Raw genomic sequence first — 8,744 nt, 5'->3', positions numbered from 1 at the left:
GGCGGGCTTGGGACGAAAATCAATCTTCCTCCCGAAATTAAACCACTATTGGCGGACGCCAGCCCCAAGCGCCAGCCCCGACCGCCACCCCCCGACCGCCACAAGGCGACCGCCACAAGGCGACCGCCACAAGGCGACCGCCACCGGCCCCAAGCGCCAGCCCCGACCGCCACCCCCCGACCGCCACAAGGCGACCGCCACAAGGCGACCGCCACAAGGCGACCGCCACAAGGCGACCGCCACAAGGCGACCGCCACCGGCCCCAAGCGCCAGCCCCGACCGCCACCCCCCGACCGCCACAAGGCGACCGCCACAAGGCGACCGCCACAAGGCGACCGCCACAAGGCGACCGCCACAAGGCGACCGCCACTGGCCCCAAGCGCCAGCCCCGACCGCCACCCCCCGACCGCCACAAGGCGACCGCCACAAGGCGACCGCCACAAGGCGACCGCCACAAGGCGACCGCCACAAGGCGACCGCCACAAGGCGACCGCCACTGGCCCCAAGCGCCAGCCCCGACCGCCACCCCCCGACCGCCACAAGGCGACCGCCACAAGGCGACCGCCACCGGCCCCAAGCGCCAGCCCCGACCGCCACCCCCCGACCGCCACAAGGCGACCGCCACAAGGCGTTAGTGGCCGCGCCCGGTACTTTACTGGACCCTATTTGGCCCGCGGACCGGCCGGCGTCGCTTCCTTGAATGCTTAGCCGCCTTTCGAGCTGCCATGCCGGGCTTGAGTTAGTGGTTTGCGCCCGGTACTCTACGTTAAAAGTCAGGCGGAACGGCTCTGAAGCTCCAGACGGTGCTTCCTTGAATGCTTAGCCGCCTTTCGAGCTGCCATGCCGGGCTTGAGTTAGTGGTTTGCGCCCGGTACTCTACGTTAAAAGTCAGGCGGAACGGCTCTGAAGCTCCAGACGGTGCTTCCTTGAATGCTTAGCCGCCTTTCGAGCTGCCATGCCGGGCTTGAGTTAGTGGTTTGCGCCCGGTACTCTACGTTAAAAGTCAGGCGGAACGGCTCTGAAGCTCCAGACGGTGCTTCCTTGAATGCTTAGCCGCCTTTCGAGCTGCCATGCCGGGCTTGAGTTAGTGGTTTGCGCCCGGTACTCTACGTTAAAAGTCAGGCGGAACGGCTCTGAAGCTCCAGACGGTGCTTCCTTGAATGCTTAGCCGCCTTTCGAGCTGCCATGCCGGGCTTGAGTTAGTGGTTTGCGCCCGGTACTCTACGTTAAAAGTCAGGCGGAACGGCTCTGAAGCTCCAGACGGTGCTTCCTTGAATGCTTAGCCGCCTTTCGAGCTGCCATGCCGGGCTTGAGTTAGTGGTTTGCGCCCGGTACTCTACGTTAAAAGTCAGGCGGAACGGCTCTGAAGCTCCAGACGGTGCTTCCTTGAATGCTTAGCCGCCTTTCGAGCTGCCATGCCGGGCTTGAGTTAGTGGTTTGCGCCCGGTACTCTACGTTAAAAGTCAGGCGGAACGGCTCTGAAGCTCCAGACGGTGCTTCCTTGAATGCTTAGCCGCCTTTCGAGCTGCCATGCCGGGCTTGAGTTAGTGGTTTGCGCCCGGTACTCTACGTTAAAAGTCAGGCGGAACGGCTCTGAAGCTCCAGACGGTGCTTCCTTGAATGCTTAGCCGCCTTTCGAGCTGCCATGCCGGGCTTGAGTTAGTGGTTTGCGCCCGGTACTCTACGTTAAAAGTCAGGCGGAACGGCTCTGAAGCTCCAGACGGTGCTTCCTTGAATGCTTAGCCGCCTTTCGAGCTGCCATGCCGGGCTTGAGTTAGTGGTTTGCGCCCGGTACTCTACGTTAAAAGTCAGGCGGAACGGCTCTGAAGCTCCAGACGGTGCTTCCTTGAATGCTTAGCCGCCTTTCGAGCTGCCATGCCGGGCTTGAGTTAGTGGTTTGCGCCCGGTACTCTACGTTAAAAGTCAGGCGGAACGGCTCTGAAGCTCCAGACGGTGCTTCCTTGAATGCTTAGCCGCCTTTCGAGCTCTCCTGCCCGGCGTGGGTTTCGCGTCCGCGCCCGGTACATTATGGAAGCCAAAAAAAAAAAAAATTCTAAGTGCGAGTGGGACCGGCCTGGGGGGCTTCCTTGAAAGCCCATCCGCCCTCCGAGCTCTCCCACCGGTCGTGGGTTGGCGTCCGCCACTGCTCAAAGCGAACTTCAAATTATCTGCTTAATAATGTGGAACACCATTCTTAAGTAGTTTTTCCTTAATTTGGGCTCAACTGGCCGGTAATGATCCCCGGTGTCTGAGATTGATCTCAGTGATCCAAAGAGCCCTGACACGTAATACCATCCATGAGTTTAATTGAAAAACAAAAAATGTAATCTTTATGACACATAAATACAATTTGCATAATAATTTGGAACACAGTGTAGACTTCCAGCGGACCGCGCGCGGCTCGGCTGACGGCGCAGCGCGATCTGGTACCGCTGCGCGGGACGAAACACGCCCCGTGCAGAGTTCCAGGCGGCCGGGAAGACATTTAAGCGCTGCCGCTGCAGCTGCGGCGGGGATTTGCCGTCCTCCGGTGGACACGACGAGTAAATACACCAGCAATCGCACTTACACCGTGTTCCAAATTATTATGCAAGTGACATTTATCTCAGATTTTCCTAAATAGTCGATGCAAAATGAGTCAGCATAATTTTCAAGTCATCAACCATTATTTTGATGAATTCTAATTTTATTGAACAAACCTCCGAATGATCACAGAATTTTTAAAAAATAAAAAACTTAAAATGCACTGTTCCACATTATTACGCACAACAGAGTTTTATAACATTTTATAGGTTTTTATGAACTGAAATGCCCATCTTAAGAATTTACAGCATTAGGAGGTCATATTTACTGAAATCAAAAGCTATTTCAAAGAAAAGACAAACAAGTTACATTTTAACATAGGACCCTTTATTTCAATAAAAAACAAAGTTACATTTTAACATAGGACCCTTTGTTCAACAGCAGCTTCACGATTCTTCCATCCACTGAACTTGTGAGTTTTTGTACAGTTTCTGGTTGAATTTCTTGGCAGGATCTAAGAATAGCCTGCCAGAGCTGCTCTTTGGAATTGAACTGCCTCCCACCTTCGTAGATTTTCTGCTTGACGATGCTCCACAAGTTTTCAATAGGATTGAGGTCAGGGGAGCATGGGGGCCACACCATCAGTTTCTCTCCCTTTATTCCCATAGATGCCAAAGACGTTGACGTATTTCTTGCAGCATGAGACGGTGCATTGTCATGCATGAAGATGATCTTTTGACGGAAAGCACGGTTCTTCCTGTTGTACCATGGACAGAAGTGTTGAGTCAGAAATTCCACGTAGTTAACAGACGTAATTTTGACGCCTTCAGGGACCCTAAAGGGGCCAAGCAGCTCTCTCCCCATGATTCCGGCCCAAAACATCACTCCGCCACCTCCCTGCTGACGCCGCAGCCTTGTTGGGCTATCGTGGCCGTCCACCAACCATCCACGACTCCATCCATCTGTAAAGTCAAGTCAAATCAAGTTTATTTGTATAGCCCTAAATCACAAGCAGTCTCAAAGGGCTTCACATAGACAGAAATTGACAATTATTCTCAAAGCATCCCCTGAGCTCTCAAAAGTGCAAGGAAAAACTTAAAAAACCCTACCTGGCCCATCCAAGGTGGCACGGCACTCGTCGGTGAACAGGACTGTCTGAAAATTTGTCTTCATGTAAGTCTGGGCCCACTGCAGCCGTTTCTGCTTGTTCGCGTTGTTCAGGGGTGGCCGAATGGAGGGTTTCCGCACAACTGCAAGCCTCTGGAGGATCCTGCACCTCGTCGTTCGTGGGACTTCACTGGCACCAGCAGCGTCGAATATTTGTTTGCTCGTCTTTAGTGGCATGCTTGCAGCCGCCCTCTTGATTCGATTTGTTTGTCTTGCAGAAACCTTCCTTGTCGTGCCTTTGTCTGCACGAACGCGCGTTTGCTCCGAATCAGCGACGAATTTCTTCAAAGTTCGATGGTCGCGCTTAAGCTTTCGTGCAATATCGAATGTCTGCATACCTTGTCCAAGGCATCGAACGATTTCACGCTTCTCGACAGCAGAGAGATCCTTTTTCCTCCCCATGGTTGAACGAAATGGCCGAACGCTTAAAAACGCGGAACTTAAATAGACTTGTTAATTACTACAATTGCGCTCACCTGGCAGACTACCATGGACTGTACCATGACTGAGGGTGATTTCAGTACTTGAAAAACAAAAAATGTAATCTTTATGACACTTAAATACATTTTGCATAATAATTTGGAACACGGGACCGTGTTCCAAATTATTATGCAAAGGATATTTATCTCAGATTTTCCTAAATAGCTTCCTTGAAATGTTACCCGGCTTTTGAGCTCTCCTGCCGGGCGTGGGTTTGCGTCAGCGCCCGGTAACATTATGGAAGCTAAAAGAAAGAAAAAAGAAACAAATCTAAGAGCAAGTGCTGGTGTATTTACTCGTCGTGTCCACCGGAGGGAGGCAACTCCCCGCCGCAGCTGCAGAGGCAGCTTTGAAAAGTCATCCCGGCCTAGTGGAGGTCTGCGCAGGGGGGGTCTTCCTTGAAATGTTACCCGGCTTCCGAGCTCTCCTGCCGGGCGTGGGTTTGCGTCAGCGCCCGGTAACATTATGGAAGCTAAAAGAAAGAAAAAAGAAACAAATCTAAGAGCAAGTGCTGGTGTATTTACTCGTCGTGTCCACCGGAGGGAGGCAACTCCCCGCCGCAGCTGCAGAGGCAGCTTTGAAAAGTCATCCCGGCCTAGTGGAGGTCTGCGCAGGGGGGGTCTTCCTTGAAATGTTACCCGGCTTTTGAGCTCTCCTGTCCGGCGTGGGTTTGCGTCAGCGGCCGGTGTCATTTACTCGTCGTGCCGACCGGAGGGAGGCCACTCCCCGCCGCAGCTGAACAGTCATCCCGGCCTAGTGGAGGTCTGCGCAGGGGGGGTCTTCCTTGAAATGTTACCCGGCTTTTGAGCTCTCCTGCCGGGCGTGGGTTTGCGTCAGCGCCCGGTAACATTATGGAAGCTAAAAGAAAGAAAAAAGAAACAAATCTAAGTGCGATTGCTGGTGTCTAAATACATTTTGCATAATAATTTGGAACACGGGACCGTGTTCCAAATTATTATGCAAGTGATATTTATCTCAGATTTTCCTAAATAGCTTTACTCGTCGTGCCGACCGGAGGGAGGCCACTCCCCGCCGCAGCTGAACAGTCATCCCGGCCTAGTGGAGGTCTGCGCAGGGGGGGTCTTCCTTGAAATGTTACCCGGCTTCCGAGCTCTCCTGCCGGGCGTGGGTTTGCGTCAGCGCCCGGTAACATTATGGAAGCTAAAAGAAAGAAAAAAGAAACAAATCTAAGAGCAAGTGCTGGTGTATTTACTCGTCGTGTCCACCGGAGGGAGGCAACTCCCCGCCGCAGCTGCAGAGGCAGCTTTGAAAAGTCATCCCGGCCTAGTGGAGGTCTGCGCAGGGGGGGTCTTCCTTGAAATGTTACCCGGCTTTTGAGCTCTCCTGTCCGGCGTGGGTTTGCGTCAGCGGCCGGTGTCATTTACTCGTCGTGCCGACCGGAGGGAGGCCACTCCCCGCCGCAGCTGAACAGTCATCCCGGCCTAGTGGAGGTCTGCGCAGGGGGGGTCTTCCTTGAAATGTTACCCGGCTTTTGAGCTCTCCTGCCGGGCGTGGGTTTGCGTCAGCGCCCGGTAACATTATGGAAGCTAAAAGAAAGAAAAAAGAAACAAATCTAAGTGCGATTGCTGGTGTCTAAATACATTTTGCATAATAATTTGGAACACGGGACCGTGTTCCAAATTATTATGCAAGTGATATTTATCTCAGATTTTCCTAAATAGCTTTACTCGTCGTGCCGACCGGAGGGAGGCCACTCCCCGCCGCAGCTGAACAGTCATCCCGGCCTAGTGGAGGTCTGCGCAGGGGGGGTCTTCCTTGAAATGTTACCCGGCTTCCGAGCTCTCCTGCCGGGCGTGGGTTTGCGTCAGCGCCCGGTAACATTATGGAAGCTAAAAGAAAGAAAAAAGAAACAAATCTAAGAGCAAGTGCTGGTGTATTTACTCGTCGTGTCCACCGGAGGGAGGCAACTCCCCGCCGCAGCTGCAGAGGCAGCTTTGAAAAGTCATCCCGGCCTAGTGGAGGTCTGCGCAGGGGGGGTCTTCCTTGAAATGTTACCCGGCTTTTGAGCTCTCCTGTCCGGCGTGGGTTTGCGTCAGCGGCCGGTGTCATTTACTCGTCGTGCCGACCGGAGGGAGGCCACTCCCCGCCGCAGCTGAACAGTCATCCCGGCCTAGTGGAGGTCTGCGCAGGGGGGGTCTTCCTTGAAATGTTACCCGGCTTTTGAGCTCTCCTGCCGGGCGTGGGTTTGCGTCAGCGCCCGGTAACATTATGGAAGCTAAAAGAAAGAAAAAAGAAACAAATCTAAGTGCGATTGCTGGTGTCTAAATACATTTTGCATAATAATTTGGAACACGGGACCGTGTTCCAAATTATTATGCAAGTGATATTTATCTCAGATTTTCCTAAATAGCTTTACTCGTCGTGCCGACCGGAGGGAGGCCACTCCCCGCCGCAGCTGAACAGTCATCCCGGCCTAGTGGAGGTCTGCGCAGGGGGGGTCTTCCTTGAAATGTTACCCGGCTTCCGAGCTCTCCTGCCGGGCGTGGGTTTGCGTCAGCGCCCGGTAACATTATGGAAGCTAAAAGAAAGAAAAAAGAAACAAATCTAAGAGCAAGTGCTGGTGTATTTACTCGTCGTGTCCACCGGAGGGAGGCAACTCCCCGCCGCAGCTGCAGAGGCAGCTTTGAAAAGTCATCCCGGCCTAGTGGAGGTCTGCGCAGGGGGGGTCTTCCTTGAAATGTTACCCGGCTTTTGAGCTCTCCTGTCCGGCGTGGGTTTGCGTCAGCGGCCGGTGTCATTTACTCGTCGTGCCGACCGGAGGGAGGCCACTCCCCGCCGCAGCTGAACAGTCATCCCGGCCTAGTGGAGGTCTGCGCAGGGGGGGTCTTCCTTGAAATGTTACCCGGCTTTTGAGCTCTCCTGCCGGGCGTGGGTTTGCGTCAGCGCCCGGTAACATTATGGAAGCTAAAAGAAAGAAAAAAGAAACAAATCTAAGTGCGATTGCTGGTGTCTAAATACATTTTGCATAATAATTTGGAACACGGGACCGTGTTCCAAATTATTATGCAAGTGATATTTATCTCAGATTTTCCTAAATAGCTTTACTCGTCGTGCCGACCGGAGGGAGGCCACTCCCCGCCGCAGCTGAACAGTCATCCCGGCCTAGTGGAGGTCTGCGCAGGGGGGGTCTTCCTTGAAATGTTACCCGGCTTTTGAGCTCTCCTGTCCGGCGTGGGTTTGCGTCAGCGGCCGGTGTCATTTACTCGTCGTGCCGACCGGAGGGAGGCCACTCCCCGCCACAGCTGAACAGTCATCCCGGCCTAGTGGAGGTCTGCGCAGGGGGGGTCTTCCTTGAAATGTTACCCGGCTTTTGAGCTCTCCTGTCCGGCGTGGGTTTGCGTCAGCGGCCGGTGTCATTTACTCGTCGTGCCGACCGGAGGGAGGCCACTCCCCGCCGCAGCTGAACAGTCATCCCGGCCTAGTGGAGGTCTGCGCAGGGGGGGTCTTCCTTGAAATGTTACCCGGCTTTTGAGCTCTCCTGCCGGGCGTGGGTTTGCGTCAGCGCCCGGTAACATTATGGAAGCTAAAAGAAAGAAAAAAGAAACAAATCTAAGTGCGATTGCTGGTGTCTAAATACATTTTGCATAATAATTTGGAACACGGGACCGTGTTCCAAATTATTATGCAAGTGATATTTATCTCAGATTTTCCTAAATAGCTTTACTCGTCGTGCCGACCGGAGGGAGGCCACTCCCCGCCGCAGCTGAACAGTCATCCCGGCCTAGTGGAGGTCTGCGCAGGGGGGGTCTTCCTTGAAATGTTACCCGGCTTTTGAGCTCTCCTGTCCGGCGTGGGTTTGCGTCAGCGGCCGGTGTCATTTACTCGTCGTGCCGACCGGAGGGAGGCCACTCCCCGCCACAGCTGAACAGTCATCCCGGCCTAGTGGAGGTCTGCGCAGGGGGGGTCTTCCTTGAAATGTTACCCGGCTTTTGAGCTCTCCTGTCCGGCGTGGGTTTGCGTCAGCGGCCGGTGTCATTTACTCGTCGTGCCGACCGGAGGGAGGCCACTCCCCGCCGCAGCTGAACAGTCATCCCGGCCTAGTGGAGGTCTGCGCAGGGGGGGTCTTCCTTGAAATGTTACCCGGCTTTTGAGCTCTCCTGTCCGGCGTGGGTTTGCGTCAGCGGCCGGTGTCATTTACTCGTCGTGCCGACCGGAGGGAGGCCACTCCCCGCCACAGCTGAACAGTCATCCCGGCCTAGTGGAGGTCTGCGCAGGGGGGGTCTTCCTTGAAATGTTACCCGGCTTTTGAGCTCTCCTGTCCGGCGTGGGTTTGCGTCAGCGGCCGGTGTCATTTACTCGTCGTGCCGACCGGAGGGAGGCCACTCCCCGCCACAGCTGAACAGTCATCCCGGCCTAGTGGAGGTCTGCGCAGGGGGGGTCTTCCTTGAAATGTTACCCGGCTTTTGAGCTCTCCTGTCCGGCGTGGGTTTGCGTCAGCGGCCGGTGTCATTTACTCGTCGTGCCGACCGGAGGGAGGCCACTCCCCGCCACAGCTGAACAGTCATCCCGGCCTAGTGGAGGTCTGCGCAGGGGGGGTCTTCCTTGAAATGTTA

Source organism: Syngnathus typhle, unplaced genomic scaffold (genome assembly GCF_033458585.1).
Source record: "Syngnathus typhle isolate RoL2023-S1 ecotype Sweden unplaced genomic scaffold, RoL_Styp_1.0 HiC_scaffold_199, whole genome shotgun sequence".
NCBI classification, from domain to species: Eukaryota; Metazoa; Chordata; class Actinopteri; order Syngnathiformes; family Syngnathidae; genus Syngnathus; species Syngnathus typhle.
The sequence above is the reverse complement of the archived record's forward strand: the minus strand, read 5'-3'. Positions refer to the sequence as shown.